Source organism: Hylobates moloch, unplaced genomic scaffold (assembly GCF_009828535.3).
Source record: "Hylobates moloch isolate HMO894 unplaced genomic scaffold, HMol_V3 SCAFFOLD_18, whole genome shotgun sequence".
NCBI lineage: Eukaryota > Metazoa > Chordata > Mammalia > Primates > Hylobatidae > Hylobates > Hylobates moloch.
The window spans coordinates 11115974-11138532 of NW_026652293.1; the positions used below are offsets into that span (position 1 = coordinate 11115974).

At 49.7% G+C, this 22559-nt stretch overlaps 1 protein-coding gene across 1 annotated transcript in view; it reads left to right on the top strand.

Moving 5' to 3' along the window:
* Window positions 1–22559, top strand: part of SYT2 (synaptotagmin 2) — a 118442-nt gene that overhangs the window by 39562 nt on the left and 56321 nt on the right. The gene's annotated exons all lie outside the window — the stretch shown is intronic.

A 22559-nucleotide genomic window follows, 5' to 3' on the forward strand; every position in this document is an offset into this window, starting at 1 on the left:
CTACAGGCGCCCGCCACCACGCCCGGCTAATTTTTTGTATTTTTGGTAGAGACGGGGTTTCACCGTGGTCTCGATCTCCTGACCTCGTGATCCGCCCGCCTCGGCCTCCCAAAGTGCTGGGATTACAAGCGTGAGCCACCGCGCCCGGCAATTTTTATTCTTTTATTCAGAGAGAATTTTTGTTTGCTTCTGCAGTGTGCCTGGGGGCATTCTTAGGGCAGGGAACCTTAATTCAAGTTCAGGGCTTAAGTTTTCATGGCCAGAGAGTGAAGTCAGCTTAGAAGCCCATCTGGTTTTGTTCTGCATGTAAGGGATGAGCCCCTTTGGGGTCGACTCTAAAGCAATAGGTAGTTTATCAAAGGCCTGCCTCGGTGGATCCTGGACATTACTGACTTTCGTTTCTCTAGCCCTGGGAGGCTGCCAAAAGTGCAGACCTGCCAAGCTGAATTTCTCAGCAGTTTCCTCCTGACAGACAAATGCCCTCAGGGCAAAAGCGACTTCCAGCTCTGGGTTTTTGTTGTCTTCTAGATTTGGGCCCAGCATTTCCTCACTAGCTTGTCTTTGACACTGTTTAGGTGCTTTTTGTATTTCATCAAGCCTTTTTCCTCAGTGGGAGGGTCGATCTTGACGGCCTAACTTCCTTCGCTAAAAGTGGGTCTCTCCGCCTTGGCCCATGCACACTTGGCTACCCTGGTGCTGTGCTGGGGACTGGCCTCCATGGCCGTGAGCTTGTCCCAGGCAGGCAGGAGTGGCAGCACTTCCCTCTGGCTCCAACTCCAAGGCCTTGACAGATCAGGGGCTGCCTCTGGTTCTCATGCTTTCCCCAATCCTCTCTGAGTTCTTTTTTCAAAGGTGGGGAAGGCTGATCATGACTTTGTTTCTAAAAGGAGGGGCCCCTATTGCCCCTCACAGGAGTTGAAGGCTGGTGCAGGTGATGGGAGTTTTGCTGGTCTGACTGCTTCATTAGGCCAGCTGATCGCCGATGGGAGTGACGGGCTGCTTATCACAAAGGATTGGTTCTTTGGCCTCGCCTGTATCAACCCTGACCAGGTGAACAGACTCAGGCCCAGCTGACCGAGCAGAGATCACGGGGCGGCCTTGGGATGGTGAACATTTGGAATCCAGCCCCATCCACAGGTCGTTGAATCAGTTATTTTCCTTGTTTTAACAATGATACTGATGGCTGTGTATGATTAGTCAGAGCCCATATTGATCAAAACAGACTGGGACAAACAAAAGATAAATTTTAATACAGAGCAATGACCCAAGGCTGCAGGGGCACCTTCCTTTCATGCTGCTCCCTTGACAGCTGCTTTCAAACATTAGATGTGGAGAGGGTTAAGTCACCCATCTTGCCCACCCATGTTGTTCCAACCAGACTTGGCCATTACAAATGGTCATGCCCACGTTATGCTCACAGCAACTAGGGAGTGCAGTAATTAATCCTGGCGAGAACTTCATTAATCTTGATTTAGCACCCAGTGGAGTTGTGCTCCTCTTCCCCCTTCCCCTTCATTTTTCTACACATTTAATGACTGAAGGAAGAATGTGAATTCCCAGGGAGAGCTAGCTGGGGTTGGGGGATTCTGTGGCTCTTCAGCTCCTTGGAACCTCAGAAGCCCCACCACAGTTTTCAGCCAGTAGCTCCCTGGGCACCAAAGGAAATTTAGCAATGCAGGGCTTGAAGGGTTAAGCGCCCGATGCTCCCACTTCTCTATGGTCCTGCAATCCCATGCTGTCTTGGCCTAGGTTCCTGAGCTTCAGGAGGAATAGTATCTTCTCAGTTCCTTCTCTGTCTGTCCCAGTGCTCCTGTGAGGCCGGGTCACTCATGGGACCTCACAAACTGCAGAGAGGCTAAATCCTAACATTCCTGCATCGCCCTAAACACTGAAAATGCCTCTCTTAGGACCCCTGGCTCATAGCATTGCTGGTATTCTCTGAATCTTTCTCCCTCTTGGGTTGCCACAAGCCCTCCTTCCTCATGAGCGCTGGCATATGTCAGTGAGTACAGGAGTGCTGATGAATGTTGGGGTGTGGGTGGCACTGTCGTTCAATGGATCTGGACCTGCAAGCTTTGTATTCATCAGTCCCTCTGCTTTTACACCAATGAGGATAAGCTGTCACCAGGCAGATGGCAGTGCCTTGGTTATGCCCAGATCTGAAAGGCCAGGGCTCCTAGGTGGGTTGACTGAATGAGAGACGTGTTTCGTGTCTTTCTACTCAACTATGGTCTTGAAATCTATTAAAGATAAGAATTGTGGGTGGTCTTTTTTTTTTTTTTTTTTTTGAGACTGGGTCTCACTCTGTCACCCAAGCTGGAGTTCAGTGGTATGACCATGCCTCACTGCAGCGTTGACCTCCTGGGCTCAAGTGATCCTCCTACATCAGCCTCTGAGTAGCTGGGACCACAGGTATCCACCACTTGGCCCAGCTAACTGAATTTTTTTTTTTTTTTTTTTTTTTTTGAGACTGAGTCTTGCACTGTCACCCGGGCTGGAGTGCAATGGTGTGATCTCGGCTCACTGCAACCTCCCCCTCCAGGTTCAAGCAATTCTCTGCTTGTATTTTTAGTAGAGATGGGGTTTCACCATCTTGGCCAGACTGGTCTTGAACTCCTGACCTCATGATCCACCCGCCTCGGCCTCCCAAAGTGCTGGGATTACAGGTGTGTGCCACTGCGCCCGGCCTAAATTATTTTTTTGTACAGACAAGATCTCGCTATGTTGCCCCGTTGGTCTCAATCACCTGAGCTCAAGTGAGCCTCCTGCCTCAGCCTCCCAAAGTGCTGGGATTACAGGTGTGAGCCATCATGCCTGTGCTAAAGATAAAAATTAAACATTAATTAGTATTTCTAAACAATATTTTAGTGCACAATTTAATGCAAGATGTAAAGAGATGCAAAGATTTTGTCTAGTTACATGACTCACAGTATCTCACTTTGTGTTAGTAGCTGCTTAGCCTCACTGATATTTACATGGCTTGTGTGGAATTAACGCATGCTGAATTTATTAACTGTACCCTAGACTTTCAGAAACAACAGGTCCCAAATTCCTGAAGGCTTGACATAAATGAGACACAGGCAGATACCTGATTACTACAAGATTTCCTCCCACTCAGCCAATCATTCCTACCTGATGTAACAAGCCTCCTCTTGGCTTCTACTTCAACAGATACATGTGGCTTCAACACGCAGGTCATCGGGTTGCCCAGGGGCCATCGGTCAGTGCCTCGATGCCCTGTCTTTGAGGAGATGCCTTATGGAGTGGTGGGTGGGCCTTGGAGTCAGACAGATTCAAGCCCAAATCCCAGCTCTGTCCCTTGGTGGCCACGAGCTCTTACACAAGTTACGTGCTTTTATTCTGGAAAAAGGACGGAGTAATGCCTGCCTTTAAGAAATACTTCAAGGCAAAGAATTATTATTCTCCTAAGTAGCATAATGCACATAATATGGCTAGCACAGGTCTGGCATGTAGTAAGCACTTGATAAATGAATGTTGTCATTACGTTCTCTTCTCCAAATAAAGGATTTCTCTCTATTTGCCCCAGAGCCTATAAACCCTGTGGATATTATAGTAATTCTACCTATAAACATTGCTAGCAGTTTTCACTCTTAACAAACTACAGAATGAAAATATAATCTCGATTATATTTTTGCATTTATTTTAGTAATATGCTATCAACTTTATAAAGCACTTTCACATATACTGTTCTATTTATCTCCCACATCACACCTGAGAGGTTTAGACCATAATGAAAAAAAGACTTGAAGCAGACCAGTTTATTTGAGTGTGTCTGAGTGTACAAACGGATGTGGATGAGCGCACGAGAGATGTGAGAGCCCATGTCTCCACGTGTCTGTGACTATGAGTGTTGGAGCCCTACAATATATTCAATGATTTTATACTCGGGGGGGCTGCAGATCTTCTGCCTCTATTCTGTTCCCACCAAAATGTCCTTCTCCATTTATTTGTGTGCTGTTGAACTGCTACATAGGCTTTGATGGTGCTGAGAGGGAGGATTGCCTGAAAATATCTGGGCCGGGCACGATGGCTCACGCCTGTAATCCCAGCACTTTGGGAGGCCGAGGTGGGCAGATCACGAGGTCAGGAGTTTGAGACCAGCCTGGCCCACATGGTGAAACCTGTTTCTACTAAAAATACAAAAATTAGCTGGGTGTGGTGGCAGGCGGCTGTAATCCCAGCTACTCAGGAGGCTGAGGCAGGAGAATCGCTTGAACCCGAGAGGCGGAGGTTGCAATGAGCCAAGATCACGCCACTGCATTCCAGCCTGGTCGACAGAGCAAGACTCCATCTCAAAATACATAAATAAAATAAAATAAAAATAAAAGAAAATATCTGAGAAGCCTACTGTGGGCTCAGTCCATTGCTCTCATGGGACTTATGTATTGACTGATTTATTGATTGATGTAATCTTCATGGTTACACATAGCAATGGGGTTTATTTAGAATGACCACTATAAAATAAAGTATCCACACCTCTTTCTGATAAATACACACAGGAAGGTACACACACAGACACACACACACACACACACACACACACACACACACACACACACACGGCTGGTCACTTGCCTGTTGTCCTTAGTTCCTTTCCTCTGCTCAGCAAACTACATTTCCCAAGCTCCCTTGACAAGTGGATTCTGGGTAGGTTCAGCCACAGGAAGGCATTGGTGGAGACTGGAGGGTGGGAGGAGGGGAGAATCCCTTTCTCTCTTTGCCTCAAGTGGCCTCTCAGGCAGTAGTTGTGTTTCCTCTATGGATCTAGTTTTTAATAGAAGGCCCAGATTCTGGGTCCCGATAACACCACCTCCTCCTTTTTTTCCTCCCAGCCCTAGGAGTGGTAGTGGCTCTTTAATACTGTTTTCCTTTCGGTTGAGTCTTTCCCCTGCCTAAGTTCTCAGTTCTCTATCAACTGTTAAATTACTATAAGATTCGCAAGGCTTAAATACTCTGGGACAAATAGAGCGGAATCCTTTATATGGGGAAGAGAATATAATGACAATCCTTTGGGTTTTTGTTTGTTTTGTATGTTTTGTTTTTTTCAGACAGAGTCTCGCTCGGTCGCCCAGGCTGGAGTGCAATGGTGTGATCTCATGAGGCAGGAGTTCAAGCGATTCTCCTGCCTCAGCCTCCTGAGTACCTGGGATTACAGGCACCTGCCATCACACCCGGCTAATTTTTGTATTTCTGGTAGAGACGGGGTTTTGCCTTGTTGGCCAGGCTGGTCTTGAACTCCTGACCTCAGGTGATCCGCCCGCCTCGGCCTCCCAAAGTGCTGGGATTACAGGCGTGAGCCACCGTGCCTGGCCTTCTAGGTCTTTCAAACAGTGAATTTAATAAGAGGATTAGGGGCCGAGTGCTCTGACTCACCGTGGTGAGCACACTGGTCCCAGAGAGTCTCAATAGACCAATAAAGTCATTCACTCTGGGCTGCGTCTGTGACATACCTCTGAAATGGTAGGTATTTATCATGGAGAGATTGTTCTCTTCTCTTGCCCTACCCCAGCATCCCCAGTATTCAGCCTTCAAACCCTCTCCTCTCTGTACATTATGCGTGGGCCTAAAGAAGATGCAAAATCCTGGGCCCTCCGCATTCCAGGTTTGCTCTGTGGGGTATTAGTCTGTCCTGATTTCCTGGATGGAAATCTTTGAGGGAAGAGAATGCTACCATTTTCACCAGCAAACTGGATCTAGATTCTGATGAAACAGGCAGTCAAGCTGTCTGATCACTGGGGAAATTTAAGTGAAATTAATTGTTTGGCATCATGAGGACCAGGGACTAGATAATCTTTTTTTCCTACTGAGAGCTGCTCACAAAACTAACTTATTTTAGTTAGCTTTTTAAAGAAATAAATTTGTGACTCGCTTCTTAAATTAGAAATCATGATCACAAAGCTCCATTTAATAAACAACAAAACAAGTGTAAACGTTGCACTGATGACAAATGTGGAAAGGAGCAAGAGACGGATGCGGGGGAGGGAGAGAAGAGCAAGTGAGGAGAGAAAGGTGCACCGAGGCCCTCCCAAGAGATCCTGGTGTGTAGAAAATGAGGAAGTATAGAAACAGACCCATAATTCATGAAGCAATGACCCCACTCTTCCGGCCTTGTAGGATGTCACAGCTGGGGACTTTTAAAGTAGCTTTATCTTCCCAGCTATAGACCATCTGAAGGCCCAGGAGTCAGAGCTCCAAACAGACTTTTCCCTTGGTTGCTTTAGTCCAGAAGAAACCCAGGCATCACATATTCATCTGCCTGTCTCTGTGACAAGGGCCTTGAGGTCAGGCGCCTTGTCATAAGTAGTTAGCCCAGGACTTAGTAAGTGCTTATAATTTTTTGATGAGTGTCACTGAAAGGGAATCAGAAAACTAAAAAGGAGTATAGAAGTTATTGGGTTCATCCTCTCCCTAAACAAGACATACCTAAGTACCTTTGACTCTGTGCTTTACGCAAGAGGTGACAGCAAAAACTGTCCTGTTGTTGTTGTTGTTGCCCTTTTCCTCCTCATCACTTTCATCCCAGGGACAAGTTCATTACCCTCTTAGAAGGCAGCAGAGTTTCTTAGAATAGAAGACTGTAGGAAGAGTAAGAGCAGAATAGACATAAATAAATTATTTTAAATTGAAATTTAAAACTTAAATAGGTACATCATAGAATGGCATACTATATTCAATAATAAAAAGAATGAACTCTTCTTACCTGTAACGACATGAATGAATCTTAGAATAATTATGCTGAGAAGTCCCGGTGCGGTGGCTCACGCCTGTAATCCCAGCACTTTGGGAGGCCGAGGCAGGCAGATCACCTGAGGTCAGGAATTCGAGACCTCCCTGGCCCACATGGTGAAACCCCATCTCTACTAAAAATACAAAATTAGCTGGGCATGGTGGTGGGCACCTGTAATCCCAGCCACTTGGGAGGCTGAGGCAGGAGAATTTTTTGAACTTAGGAGGCAGAGGTTGCAGTGAGCCGAGATCACGCCATCGCACTCCAGCCTGGGCAACAGAGTGAGACTCTGTCTCAAAGAATAATTATGCTGAGTAAAAGGAGCCATCCCAGAAGAGTACATCCTGTAATGATTCCATTTGTGTAAGATTTTCAAACAAGCAAACTTGACGATGAACCAATCAGAGGTTATCTGGGGCTGGGGCTGATGGGGGCTGAGTGCAAAGAGGCACAAGGAAATGCTTGAAGGTGATGGAAACGTGCTGTATCTTGATTGGGGTGGTGGGAAAGTGCATATACACTTAACAAAATTCATCAAACCGCATACTTAAAATGAGGATATTTCATTGCATGTATGTATTATAATTCAATGAAGTTGACTGGAAAACGCAAAATGAGGCCAATGATGGAGATTGGGGCCTTGTTGCTGTTGTGTGCACGGAGGAGACCCAAGTGGGATGGCAGTGAGCCACCTTCCTCCTAGCTAAGGATGAACCAGAATGAGAGGTGTGAGCTGGGACTTCATAAGAGCTTCGTGGACTGTTAGAAAGAGGGTCTTGGAATCTCTTTCCTCCCTGTACATGGAAAGGTCCTCCCTCTACCCCTCTCAACATTCATATCCTCTGTTTGGGGAAGCCGGGGTTCAGGCAGTGGGTGAGCCTGCCTTTCCCTACCTGCGTTGCAAAGAGAAGACAATGACTTGAGGGTAGAAGAGCACGCAGCAAGGCAGCTGACATCCCCGATGCTGCCTCGTTGCAGATTCCAGAGGGCACTGTGCTTGTGGAATCCTGGAGTTTCGTAACTTGGCTGACCTTACATCCGGGGGAGGAACTTCTTGGATCCCAAGCCCATCCAAAAGTTAGTACAAACCCAGAGAAAGGAGCATCCCTTCTTCTAAGAGGCCAGCAGACAGAGCAGCCAGATCCCCAGAGCACCCCAGGCACAGCGAGTGCATCCAGAGCTGCCCCATGGTCTTCCTGCCCTGTCTCCCACAACCCTGCAGCTTGAGCGGAGGTCCCTTAGCCAGCCTCAGAGGAGATAATGTCTGGAATTGCTTTAAAATACTCCAGAAGAAAAAGTGTGAGGGGGAAGAGGTAAAAGGAGATTGTAGAATATTCTTATATATTGAAGTTGGGTGACGAGCACAGGAGGCATATTATACTCACCTTTGTACCTATGTGTAACTTTGAGGATATATTCATAATAAAAGATCTGTTTAAAATGTTGCCGTCGAGGTTTCGAAGTGGAGTAAACAGAAACACAACGGTGCTGTGGACAGACACAGGGGATTCAGGAAGAGGAGCCAGTTTGAAGGCAAAGGTTTTTGGAGTTTTCTTGGGGAAGTAGTGTGTACTTGGTGCAGATGGTGACGCCCTGCAACCTGGAAAGAAAGAGGGCAGGGCCGGGAGCACGGCTGAACTGTCGGCATGGCAACTGAATGTCCATGCTAGAATGGCTGTCGATAAAACCTGCTATCCCAGAGCCCTTCTTATTGCTGAGGGTAATGACGTTTGCCTCCCTCGGTTCTCCCTCTGAGAAGATTGAACGCCTTGCTGTCCCTGGGGTGAAGTGTGGCTGGCTTGAGTCCTCTTTCTTGGTAGCCATGAAAGGGCCTCCCCTGTGTTGGGCTGATACCTTCATTGCTGTCCCTTGCTCCACATGCTCATAATCCCAGGAAAACTTCCAGAAAAGAGGACTCACGATGATGCCGAGAGAGATTAAGTGACTGATGACAGTTCACACTGCTAAGCATATCCAAGGAGTTAGTGCTGCAGCCTGCTACTGCTTCTCTCCTCTGGGAAAGAACGAGTGCATTTCTCCTTCCAAGCCCCAGTCACTTCTCCATTATTATTACCGACAATTTACTATGTGCCTGGGACTTTGCAAATCTATTCTGTACACATTATTTTTAATCCTCAACAACATTATTAGATGGCTATTAGTAACCCTCTTTTACAGGTGATGATCCTGAGGCCCAGAGAGGTTACCTGACTTGCCCAAGGCTACTCAGGTAGTAAAGGCTTAGCTAACAATGGGACCAAGCTTTGTGTAATGCCAAAGCCTGTACCTGCAACGATAACACACAGCGTCTCTTAATGAGCCTGGCACATGTCCAGAGAAGTTGGGGACATGTGCACTCACCTAGAGAGGATAGAGTACATAGGGTCTTTCCACCCACCCAGCTCCACCCCTCGCCCCTCAGTTAATGATGTACCTGAGCTGGTGGAAGGGTAGCACTTGGCCCTGCTAGTGTCTGCGCTGTCATAGTCCAGGTAGACTATGGAGGAGCCCTTGGCATCAGTGAGTTTTAGTAATTGATGTGCTCTCTTCCAGATGCTGCCCTGAGCATCATTACTAATTAGAGGGTTAACTTTCTTGTCTTGAATGTACCGGGCTCTGCCCCAGGCAGGGGGATCAATGAGTGTAATCTCTGCGTCTTTAGGAAGTAGTGAGGCTGCAGAGATAGGGGAAAAACACTGGGATCTGAAGATCTGGGCGTGGTTCCAATTCTGCCGCCAACTCGCATACACTATGCCTCTTGCTGCTTCCTGGTCTTTGCCCATGGTGTGTCCTCTGCCTGGGATGCCCTTCTTATACCATGTGCTTGAGTAATTCCTATTCTCCCCCAAAAATTCTGCTCAGAGGGTCCCCTGGCTCCTGGGCCAGGTTGGCACCCTTCTCTCTGTTCCCACCACACTGATCATCATACATTTTACATTGCATTGTGATCACACGCGTGTTTCCTCATTGGAGGGCGGGCCTCTTGTGGACAAGTGTGACCACAGCTTGTCATCCTTTTGTGTCTGGTGACTAGCACAGCCCTGGTACCTGGTGGACTCTCAAGGTGTCTGACAAGTGAACTAATGAATGGGTAAATGCATGCATTAATGAAATAAATGTACTAGATTTATGACCAACTTTGAGCAAATTAGGGTCCCACTCTGAGCCTCAGTTACCCCACTAACAAAATGTGGGGATTGTATCCAATGAATTTCGAAAGCCCTTTGCACTTTAGAAACACTCCCGCAGGGGTGGAGGGAGAGGGCCAGCGCCTGCAGAGTGTTCTCTCTGAACACCTGCCCCCTTGGAGCAGAGACCGGAGTTGGCAGGCCAGTGATGGATGCAGGACTGGCATGAAAAATTGAGGCCATGGGCTGAGCTCCCCCTGCCAGGCTGTGTGAAGGCTGCCGAGTGGCATAGGGCAACCACGAGGGAATGTTATCGATGGCTTGACACCATGTTTGGGGGATTAGCCCGTCCTCACATGTAATTATGAGGCATAGGATCACGCAAAGGGACAAGGCTGCATTGGAGAAAAAAGAAATACCTTGTACTCAGCGGTGGTGATGAGTGAGCTGGGGAGGAAGGCCAAGCCATCCATCTCTTCTAGGCTGCTTCTGCTTGGCATAGCCAGTAGGTGGCCCCAGTAGGTGCCACCCAGTAGGTGGCAAGTGATAGCTGGCTGGACCCTGCCCTCTAGCTTGGGATTTGGAACTGAGGGTTCCCAGGGGCAGAGGGTCCTAAGGGCTATCTCTTCCACGGCCCTTTTCTGACAGGAAGGGCTGTGCACTTAACCTTAGCATCCAGCACAGTGCCCAGCAGGAGTCAGCACTCCATAGCATTGACTGAATCAATCAATACACAAATTATATGGTCCATGAGGGCAAGGATTTTTGTCTCATTCAGTGCTCTTTCCCCAGCACCTGGAGCCATGTCTGGAGTGGAGTAGATGCTCAATAAACGTGTGCTAAATGATTAAGTGACTTGAGGAAAGGGATGCAGAAGAGGCAAAGCACTAGAGAATCCTTAAGTCCGGATAGAAGGAAGGCTGGGGGAGACGAAGCTTGCAATGTGCTGCAAGCATAGGGGCCTACATCTAACTACCTGGGAGCGATGGGCTCAGAACCATCTCTCCTTTCCTCTGGGGAAGTGCTTCTCAGAATGTGATCCACTGGCATGATGTGGTGGCTCATACCTGTAATCCCACCACTTTGGGAGGCTGAAGTGGGAGGATTGCGTGAGCCCAGGAGTTCAAGACCAGCCTGGGCAAAATAGCAAGACCCCATCTCTATAAAAATATTTTTTAAATTAAAAATGTTTAAAAAAATAAAGGTGGGCCACTGACCACCATGTCAGAATCTCCTGGAGCACCTGAACTGAGGTTGCTGAATCAAAATCTCTGGAGTTGGGCCTGGGAATCTGAACTTTATGGAAGTTTCCAGGAGATTTTCAATGTATGTTAAAGTCTGGGAGCTATTTGGTGAAAGCTGCTGTGGAAGAGATTCCTGTCTTTCTCACCTGCTATGCTGGGGTAGTAGCAGTAACAGAAGTTGTAGCCACCATTAGCTGAGGGCATAAATGCGTTGTCATGTGATCTTCCCAGCAGCCTTATGAAGTATTACTTTTCCTCTTACAGATGAGGAAACTGAGGTTTTGACAAGTTCTTAAACTTGCCCCATGTCATGCAGCTAAAAGGTAGCATAGTCAGGACCGAAGTCCAGCTTGTGTATATTACACTGTACTGCTCTGCTAGTTCCTTCTGCTTTCCTGGTTAGATGTTCCCCCTTGTGGCTAACTCAGGTCTCCCTTACTGTCCTCAGAACCCAGCCCCTTGTCCTGACCTCAGGAGGAGAGAGCTGTCACCTCAACTGGCAATGGGCATGTACTCCAGCCTGTGTTTTGATGGAAATACATGAAGCAGAGGGGACAGAGATTCTTGGGCAGAGAATCAGTTTGTTTTCATTGAAGGACCTCCGTGCCAAGCTCGGGTCTGGAGGTACCTCCTGCCTGGGACCCAGGGGATTTAATGGCAGGGAGGAGAGGTCCTGCAGGTAGTAGCTCTGACCCTACCAGCCCAGCTCCCCACCCCTCACCCCCAACTTACATGTCAGCAGCTGTCACCTGCTCGACAGATGGGCTGACTGGCAGCACCTCTCCCTGGGCTGTACCCAGATTGGCTCGGCTGTGCCCTGGCTGCCCCTAAGCTAGAACCATCTGTGCCCAAGAGAGACCCAACATTAGAGGAGAAGGGCAGATGGGGCTCTCACAGCCCCTCCAGGTCATGGGGAGAGAGCTTAGGACCTTGTGATGCTCACCACCTGCTGTGCCCAAATTGGGCACCTGAGAGCGAGGACAGAGACTGCAGGGGCAGCTCTACTTCCCCTGCAAGGGGCTTTCAGAGTCTTTTCCAAGGCTAAAATGCCACTTACTGGCCAAACACTGCCAGCCCGACCACACTTCTAAGCTATCTCTTTTTGCCGCTCTCTTTCTGTCAGCAAAGAAATCCCGGTGTCACTCCATGGCTGTTGGAGTCCCGGGAAAACCTCTGCTTGGTGGAAGGGAGGGGCTGAGCTGGCAGGGATAGGTCTGCTCCTGGTTCCATTCAGCCCTGCTTCTGGATTTATTTTCACAGCTGATTGAACTCATCACCTTTTTAATGGGGAAAACAGAGCTGGACTAAAAAGTTCCCTTAAAATGAAACCCAAGATCAGAAGAACATGGACAGAGGTAGCATGTGTGCAGAATTAGTTTGCTGTGCATTGGGAAAGCGGAGGGGTCCCTTCTACCAGGGAAGGAGACAGGGTGGTCAGTTTCACGCCCTTCTGAGAATGCTGCAGCAGATTTGGTATTTGATACTCCAAAGGGGGAGGGGTGTTGTCATCCTCCCTCCATCCCTCAAAAAACTCACTCAGAAAGAGAGACAGAGATTTTCTTGAGTCTAAAGGCCTCTGCCTCTATGTGAAGGAGGCTTAAGCCGGATCCCCTAGGGATTGGGAAACTGAGAAGCTCTCCAATCTGGCAAGCATCTAAGTTCAATCAGTCTGTGTCCCAGCTTTTAGGAAGGGAAAATCGGCCACTTCATACTCCTTCTACCTAGACCTCCTGGCTTCACCAGGAGCAGGGTTCAGGGGGCCACACACTGGCAGGGGCAAGAGGAGGGTGCCAGCACCCTGAGACACATTTTGAGGCAATCTGGCCACTCCTTTTCTAAAGCATTTGGCTGCACATTTCCCTGGGAAATGAGGACTTTTAGGAAAAAAAAAAAAAAACTAATAAAAAAAATCCGACCACTGCATTGCAGTGCCTCTGAGATTGGTGCAGGCTGCTCAGCTGCTGTCTGAGGCACACACACGCCACACGTACTCACAGCCTGCACCTAGGCCCCCGGTCTTCTTACCCCCTCTGGCAGCTGCTGTCATAGCCTGGGGGCCAGAGGCGGGGAGTGGGGACCTCAGCCATCCTGCCATCCGGCTGTGGACTGGCCCCGGGCAGGATCCAAGAGGCATCAGTAGAGGCAAAGGTGGGGATTTCTGACCCAGGGAGGGGACACGGTGGTCAGGCCTGGCTGGCTTCCTGGTCTGTGGCTCTGCTGCCTCTACTGCCCTTGCCACACGCTCTGGTTATTGCCACCATCCAGGGCACTTTTAGCTGAAACCTGCACAGTCCCATTCTTGGCACCATCCAGTGCAGATGCCCTCATCATTTTTTTCCTTTTTCTTTCCAAAAAAGGGGCCAGTCAGCTTTGTCATCCACCCACCTCCAGTCTCCCAGCTCACAGAGCCATGGAATATCAGAGCTGAAAGGACCCTAAGAGATCATCTAGTCCAGTCCTTTTAGTTTATTAATAAGGAAGCTGAGACCCAGAGAGGAAAGGTGACTTGCCCAAGGTCACTCGGTGAGCTCTGGGCAGAGCTGATCCTACAGCGTGGGCCCGGAGGTGGCACAGAAAGTGCTTTGAAACATGCTAAGCCAACCCAAGTGAGAGGGTCCCCAGGAAGGGGCTGGTGACTTCCTGCTGATTGAGTAATGAATTCACTGATTAGCTCCTCAAGGCAGTCAAATAGGAGATGCAGAATCAGCATTATGTCCCCACCAAACATACTCTGAGCTCCCCCCAGGGCCCTGGCCCCACTGTAGCCCTCTGCTTTCACCGTCCAGGAGCCCTCTACCCACCTGCTGGCTTCCAGTGCTTGTCAAGGACAATGAGGGGATCCCAGGGCTGTTGTCTGGCTGGCTGCACTCAGTTTCTGGACCCAGGACTCAGTTTCTGGACCAGGGGAAAGGGGAGGCCAAGCAAGGGGGTTCCCCTTACGTCTCTCACCCCAGGAGCCAGGGTCCCTAAGGCGATCTCACAGCTCTCCAGTGTGAAGGAGGAGAGGGGAAATGCAGTGACCGCCACACCAACATTTTCCAGCTCACAGAGCTGTCTGACTGCTCCCTCCCTGACTTCTCCCAGAGCCTTGTGGTAGCCCCCAGTCACTGCATGCCTTCCCTTCAAATGCCTAAGAAGCCAGGAGCAGCTTCTGTCCAGGGTCCTGACCCCACCTCCCAGGGAAATGGACTTCAGATCTCACTGGGAGGAGAGAGAATCATAGGTGGAGAAAGAGGCCCACTTTGGGTCTTGGGCATCTCTTCTAAAGGCTGCCCTTGGGACTCTTCTTGTGGGTTGCTCTAAAGACCGTGGTGAACATGGCTCTTGTGTGGGTGTGTTTGGACTGGCTGTGCCAGAGACTGGACCTGATGAAAAGGCTTCTGTGCCATGACCATGATGAGGTTGGCCCAGCCTCAGTCTGACCTGGAATTTGGACAATTGGCTCTTATGTAGGGTGTACTGTGCTTCTCTGGGCATCCCATTTTTAAAAAGACACAGACAAAAATGAGCCTTGCCCAGAAGAATTTGGCCAGGAGGGCAGAGGCAATGGAAAACACTGGAACAAGAGTGGAAAGATCAGTTTGGATTAGACAAAGACACCCAGGGAAGCCATGGTGGCTGCTTCCAGAGAGCCAGAGAGTGGTCTTGTCTTCCGAAGGGCTGGACTCTGTCTGGCAGTGGAAGCCCCAGGGAGAGAGATTTTAGTTCAAGATAGGAAGTCCACAGTAACTCTTAAAGATGTCCAAACAGTGGGAAGAGCGTAATGTGGTGGGTTGCCTGTTGCTGGAATGTTCTAGCAGAGGCTGGTTAGGGAATTCCTGCATGAAGCAGGAGGTTGGGCTGGGGACAGCTAAGTGGAAACACCAAGGAAACTTACCTATGTCATGGCTGTGGCACGAGGTTGGGCCCTCCACATATGTGTGGTATGTCAAACTTAACATGTGGTCCAGCTCATCTCAACTTCACACCGTTCTTGCCAAAAAAGGCATTATTTCCTGCTTTTATAGATGACACAGTGAGCCTTAGAGAGGTTAAAGACACTTCCCTAAGGCTGTCCACTTGGGAAGCAGCAGTTGGGACTTGAACCCAGGTCTGTCTGGCTCCTGATCCCTTGGTCTTTGCACTCTACCATTCTTGGCTCCAGGTTTCAGGCTCACAGGGCCCTGGGCTAAATGCCCAGACAGAGGCTTGCACCACTCCTGCTCTGAGTCTAAAATCAAGAAGATAGGGGAGCCGAAGCCCTCGGGGGCTGAGGATCTGGAGTCTCCGGAAATTTCTACTTACCTTGGAGTCCAACAGCAATGACCAGCAGGGGACCCCAGAGTTCAGCCTCTGGGTTACCCTGACTAGGCTGATGCTCCATGACTGACTGTTCTGATTGAAGCATGTGAGTGTTTGTGCCTGTGTGCATGCATGCATGCAAATGTGCATATGTGCACGTATGTGTGTGTGTGCGTTCCAAAGCCTGCTTTCCCACCAGTGCTGCATGCTCATTCTTCACCGCCTTTCTCACAGGCATGGCCTGCTGTTCACCCCCTCCTCTCTGCACACAATAAGCCACACTTTATGGTCCTTATTTCTTGGCCTGGGGTCACACCTGTTGCTGCTCAGACAGGGAAGCCCCCCTCTCCTATCTGGCCCAGCACTTTCTGCCCCAAGCAGGCCCACTCGCTCCATGGTCACCTTGCACATGATCACCCTTCCCTGTGTTCCCCCTGCCAGCGTCATGGTGCAGCCCTGGACCAGTGGTAGGACATCAGAGATCCACATCTTTTGGTCTTTGCCACTCATGACACAGATGAAAGGTGACTGGCACTCCCAGGGTCCCTCAGACCCTCCCTCAGCCTCGCAGGCGCATGCCCATTTCTTTTGGAGAGGCAGCATCTGGAAGTGAGAACACATCAAGCAGGATCGTGCAACCCCTGCCACTCACTGCAGGACCCTAGGGACATTGTTTAACTTCTCTGAGCCCCAGTGTCCTGTTCTGGAAAACAAGGATAGGAACACCTCTCCCGCAAGGATCGCGTAGGTTGGGCACATAAAGACCCAGCACAGTGTGTAGCTAAACAGTGGTGTTCCCTTGTGCCTGAATTAATGGTAGTGTCCCCTCATCCCTGAAGACTCTCAGGCACTTAATCAGCTGTCGGCTCAACAGTAGATAAAGAAAATGGAAGGAACTTAAAGGACTCTGAGATTAAAAAAAAGAACAAAAAACCCAGAACAAAATGACATTGTAAAAATGAGGTATGTTTCAAGTCTGCTAGGGATGAGCCTGTAGTGAATAATTCTGGGCTTCCTCAAGGCTTGTCCTGGGCTCGCATCTCCTGCTGTCCGAAATGGCCATACCCTTCAGCTTCAACCTCCTTCTCTAAGCAGATAACTCACAAATGTGAATCTTCAGCCCAGACCCCTCCTTTAAGCCTGCTTGCTCACCAATCTGCATGTTCAGCGACTCCACTTTGACACCTCTAAGGCATCTCAACACCCAACTCATGCTCTTACCCTCTTGTTCACACCTGGTCTGACTCTAGGAAATTATATCCCAGTGAGTGACACCCACATTCAGCCCATAGTACAAGCCAGGAGCTTAGGAGTTGCTCTTAGTGCCCCTTCATCCTCTCCCCTCACATCCAGCCCGATACCAAAGCCAGTCACCTTTTTCTCTTCTTTCTTGAACACTCTACCTGTCTTCATCTCTAGCAGCCTGGGCCAGCCATTAGCATCTCTCACCTGGATTATGCAGAAGCTGGCCATTCTGCCTGGAATGCACTTCCCTCCTCGCTGCCTAGTTAATTTTGGCCCAGGCTTCAAGCCTCAGTTCAAGGGCCACTTCCTCCAGGAAGCTGTCCTTGAGCTCCCTGGGAGATCTGAGTCTGTCTATTATAGAGCACTGTCCCACACTCCATAGTGCTGGTTGTAGCACAGATCTGATGTGTGTGTGTGTGTGTGTGTTGGGCGGGGGCAGGGGTCAATGATCAGTGTCACCTCTCCAAGTAGGATGAATTCCCCATGAGGGCACAACCTTGTCTGCTTTTGCTCATCATTAACTCCCCGGTGCCGAGAATAGCATTTGACACATGAAGTAGGCAATTAACAAAAGATTGTTGAATGGATGAATGAATTGTCAGGAGTGAGTCTGGAGTCAGGTTTTGCACTTGGGCAGAGAGGCTGGAGGAAGACGTTCTGGTGCCTTCGAAGAAACAGGGCTGGCCTAAGTGTAAGTGCTGCAGGTGGAGGCAGCTATCGCAGGTTCAGAAAGTGGGTCTGCCAGGGAGTGTGGGCAGCAGACTTGCAGTGGAGAATGTGCCTTCTTGGGTCACGTGACTGTGAAAATATTAGTCCTCGGGAGCAATTAGTTAAGTTAATTAGCTCATCCATTTAAGCAGCAGCTAAAGCAACGGGGCCTGAAGACCGTTTGGGGAAAGACACTCAATTATTTGCACCAATGTCACCCTAATTTCCCCAGTAAGCTCAGCTGTGGCTGGGCAAGGGAAGAGACTTGAACACTCAATTAATTTTCTCTTTTTGGGGCCTGGAGCGGGAGGGGTAGAGGGACCTGGGGAGGAGGGCTGGCTGAAAGCAGGCTGCCAGGGCCCTTGAAGCCCCAGTGGCCACCTTCAGACTTTGCATCTCTCATTGACCCTTCTGATCAGGACATAAGTTTTTCAGGCCCCAGGGATGTCACTCCAGAGAGAGGATAACTTAGTCAAGGTCACACAGCAAGTTAGTTCTAGGGACAGACCCAGAACCCAGGCTCCCAGCCTCCTCGACCAGGACCTCCTCTTCAAGGAAAGAAAAGAATAGGTGCAGAAATCACTGTGGTGACCCACAGAGGTCCAGCGGGTTGTGGCGATGTAGTCACACAGCATAGCTCCCCTACAGAAGCATGCAGTGGTACCTTCCCTCCATCGTGGGACACCAGCGCCCAGTCTCTGTTTCCCTGTCTGGAAAATGAGGCCAGTATTTGTGGGGAGTGGGCTTGGAGATACCCCCATTCCCTATTCCCAATCTCTGGGGACGGTCTTTGGGCATACAGGTTCTGGTCTGTTTCTGACCCTCTTACGAGGTCAGCAGTTAAGACAAGCTTCTACTATGTGCCCAGACTGTGCTAGATGCTTGGGGTGGGGGTGGGGTAATGGCCAAGGTATGGGATGAGTCCCCTGTGGTAGTACAAGCAAAGTGACTGGAGAACAGTACCAGCCAGTGCATAGTGACATGCTGAGCTATGTGTCAGTCAGAACTGAGGTGATGAGTGAGGAGATGGAGAACTAAAGACTTTCTAGGTAAGTATGTGAATCTATAGAGAAGTATGAATCTATGCAGGAATATGAGGATGCAGATGGGCTGGAGTGTTCAGGGGGGTCCGTGTTGGGGACAGAGGCACGAGAGTTGGAGTAATCAGGTGGGGCCATTTGGAGAAGGGCCTTTTGTCTGGGTGCAGCTGGAAGAGAGTGACAGTCGAGATTTTCTATGAAAATAGTGGCATTGAGATGTCAAGCTGCTCATGCAAAAGGACAAGGAAAAACTTACGCCATCAGGGAGGGGCATTCTTTCCATGGGATGCAGAGCTGGGGGACTTGCGTGCAAGGCTAGGTCAGGAGGAGATCCAAACTCTAAGCGGGGGTGGGTGGTGGGAAGGAAAATGATATGCATCAAAGGCCAACTCAGGCTCTGGGCACTGCTTTAAATGGGTTATCTTAGGCGAATTGGTGATGAATGTTCCTTAAGAAAACGAAACTGGAGCTCATCTGGAGCTCAGAGAGTTTAAGTAATTAATCCAAGTCACACAGTTAGCACAAGGCAGAGCCACGATTCTGGGTCTGATTTTGAAGCCAGGGTCTTTCCACCAAAGCAGTCCTCTCACCTTTGGCTACATGGAGAATGACTGATGCCCGGCCCCCTCCCAGGATAGCTGAGGGAGTCTCTGGGAGATGGGGCTGGGCACCTTTCCTTTAAGCTCCTCAAGTGACTCTGCTGGGCAGTGAAGTTGAGAGGGTCCAGCAGCAAGCTGCCTCCTGCTTTGGTCCCCAGGTTCCAGCCATTGCATCACAGGGGACTGGCTTCTGTCACCATGCACTAACTCCATTGCTGTCAAGGATGCAGGAGGTAGGGAAGACACATTGGTGCACTAAAGTTGATCTGGGACAGGCCTCCTGCAGAAAGGCAGGTGCCCGAATTCAAAGGAGGAGGTGAGAGATGAAGGACAGTGAAGACAGAGGCTGAACCCACTGACCCCTCCTTGTCACCCCCACCCCAGATCCATGCATGACCCCAGTAGTTCCTCTTCTGCCATCACCACAACCCTTGACATATGTTTATTTCTCCCCAGGGAGCCATCATCAGATGCCACTCACCCAAGGCAAAGAACGATGGCTGTTCCCTCAACAGATGCACACGGGGCTCCTCGGGCCCCTTCCACTGGCATCAGCCACCACCAACTCTCTGCAGAGGGAACAACTCTCCCAGAGATAGTTGAATGGTTGACTGCGAAAAGCACCATTTCAGACTTGCTGTGTGACTTACTTAGACGGAATCTCGCTCTGTCACCAGGCTGGAGTATAGTGGCACGATCTCGGCTCACTGCAACCTCCGCCTCCCGGGTTCAAGCGATTCTCCTGCCTCAGCCTCCTGAGTAGCTGGGACTACAGGTGCATGCCACCATGCCCAGCTAATTTTTGTGTTTTTAGTAGAGACGGGGTTTCACCATGTTGGCAGGATGGTCTCGATCTCTTGACCTCGTGATCTGCCTGCCTCGGCCCCCCAAGGTGCTGGGATTACAGGCATGAGCCACCACGCCTGGCCTCTGTGTGACTTATTTAAACATATTCTCCAGCTTTCCAATTCTGTAAACTGGGTAGAATAATATCTGCATGGAAACTTATACCTGAAGGCTTTAGGAAAAAGAAAGATTGTTTAGGAGCCTTTTGTAGCTTCTTAGCTGTGAGGTAATAACTATTGATAGACAGGAATGTGCTGAGGTGGAAAGAATGAACCAGCATTTGAGTCCAACAGTCTGGAATCAAATCTAGCACTGCCATGTGTGAGGTTCTTAACATCTTCAGAGCAAGTTTTCCTGTATGATTTATGAGTCAATGGATTCCATGTCTTCTGCCCAACCTCCTTTCTGAACTCCAGGGCCACATTTCTAGGGGCCTCCTGGACGTTTCCTCCTGGATATGGCACAGGCCCCCAAACTGATCATGTCCCAGACTGAACTCCCCACTCCCACCCACCCCTGTGCATCCTCTCTTGGTGACTGACGTCCCCATCCTTCCCATTTCACACGCCAGAGATCCAGAAGTCATCCTGGACTCCTCTCTTTTCCTCACCCCAACTCCCAGTTAGCCACCCGGTGTGCAGTCTTGCGTCTAGATGAGCAAATCCATCCCTTCCTTCCCACTCCCATGGCTCCTCCATGGTGCAGACTGGTATTGGCTTTCCCTTGTCCTACTGCAACACTCCCTCTTCTCATTGCCTCCTGCCAGTGCCCTGCTTCAAGCCTTCCGCTGTGTCCGTTGCCTGTGTGGGCAGAAGCCCCACACCCTTAGCCAGGCTTGCAAGGCCCTTCACATCCAGGCTCCCGTGCCCCTCCCACCCCACTCCCGGCCCCTTCTTCCCACTCTGCCCAGTGCCTCCAGGCGACATGCCCAGTGTCCTCCTGCTTCCATGCTGGAGCACTTGAAATTCCCTTTGCCCAAAACATCCGCCTTTCCTCGGGATCAGATCAGAAGTGTACTTCAAGAGCCACTCAGAAGCCATCTTCTCTGGCTGTTCCTTCATCCTCACCCCCATGGAGGCTCCAAGGGCTCTGGCTCCACGGTCTTTTGTGCACACCTGCTATTTTCCCCAGGCTGCACTGTTATCTGCCTATGTGCCTGTCTCCCCCAGCAAACTTCCAAACTCTTGTGGGCAGGGATTGTGTCCCAGAACACTGTATCCCAGGGCCAGGCAGAGTGCAGGGCACATAGTGTGTATTCAATAAAAACATATCATAGCCAGATGTGGTGGTGTGTGTGCCTGTAATCCCAGCTACTCAGGAGGCTGAGGCAGGAGAGTAGCTTGAACCTGGGAGGCAGGGGTTGCAGTGAGCTGAGATTGTGCCACTGCACTCCAGCCTGGGTGACAGAGCAAAATTATGTCTCAAAAAAAAAAAAAAAAAGCATATGAAATAAATGTTTGGCAGAGGGATCTTTGCTGGATCCTCTCTCCCTCAAAGACCCAGCTACTCTGGCAGAAACGTACACATAGGCTATGCCCCTTATATATGTGCCCAACCAGTAGGTGGCAATGGAAGTGTCACTGCGTGTAAGCACATGACCCTTTCTGGGGTCTTCTCAGGCAGGCTGGACACCCCAGCTCACAGGTGGATCGACAGGAGTACCTGGAACACGGGGCTCACTCAGGTAGAGTTCCTCAGGCTGCAGCTTACATACCGGCAGACAGGGGAGTTGATTATTTGTGCTTCTTGGATTCTCTGGGAAGATCCTCTGAGCCCAACCCCAATTCCCTTTTCCTCTTCCGGGGCCCTCTGCCAAACATCTGTTCTTAGATGGCCTACATGTCTGGCTCGAGTCTAGAGAGAACTTGGAATCGCTCCCCATGTCCGTGAAAAGCCCTTACGGAGGGGATAGAGAAGATCTGTACTTTTGTGCAGGGAAGACTGGAGCTGGATTGACAGCAGCCTGGGAGACTGAAGTTAGCTGTGTGGTCTTGGGCAGGTCACATCACTCCCCCGAAGGTGGATGGGTTTTAGCGCCCCCACAGACCAGTGCTTGAATACTGGCTCTGGCACTTCCCAGCTGTGCAGACTTGGGCAAGTCATTTGCATTTTGGGGGCCTCAGTTTTCCCAGCTGTGAAATAGGGACAAACACCAGTTTCATAAAGTAGTTACAGGGATGAGGTAGGATCCAAGTGTCTACAACGCTGTTCAGTTTATGACTGAGGAAGGAGGCACCTGTATCAATTGGCAAGACATATGGCACAGGGGTTTGGAGTGCGGCCTCAGGAGGCGATGATGAGGTTCAGATCCTGCATCTTCCCTTTTCTAGCTGTGTGACCTTGGACAAGTTATTTTACCTCTCTTTACCTCAGTTTTCCCGTCTTGAAAATAGAAATAAGAATAATCCTCTCTCCTAGTGTTTTTCTAAGTATGAAGTAAATAAATTCATGTGAAACCCTTAAAATGGCACCTGGCACATAGTAAGCATGAATGCATGCTTCCTATCACCATTGCGGTCAGCCTCATCAATATCATCATCTCAACACTTGAATCTCATTAACTCCAGGCACCTACGTGCTCTCGCAGGAAATCTTGTCTCCCCCAGATCTGCTTCATCCCAGCAGATGATCTGGGAGACCCCTAAAGCTCATGTACACATGCTCATACTGTCTGGGCTGCCACTTGATGCTGGTTTCAGTGTCTCCAGCTCCTCCAGCAC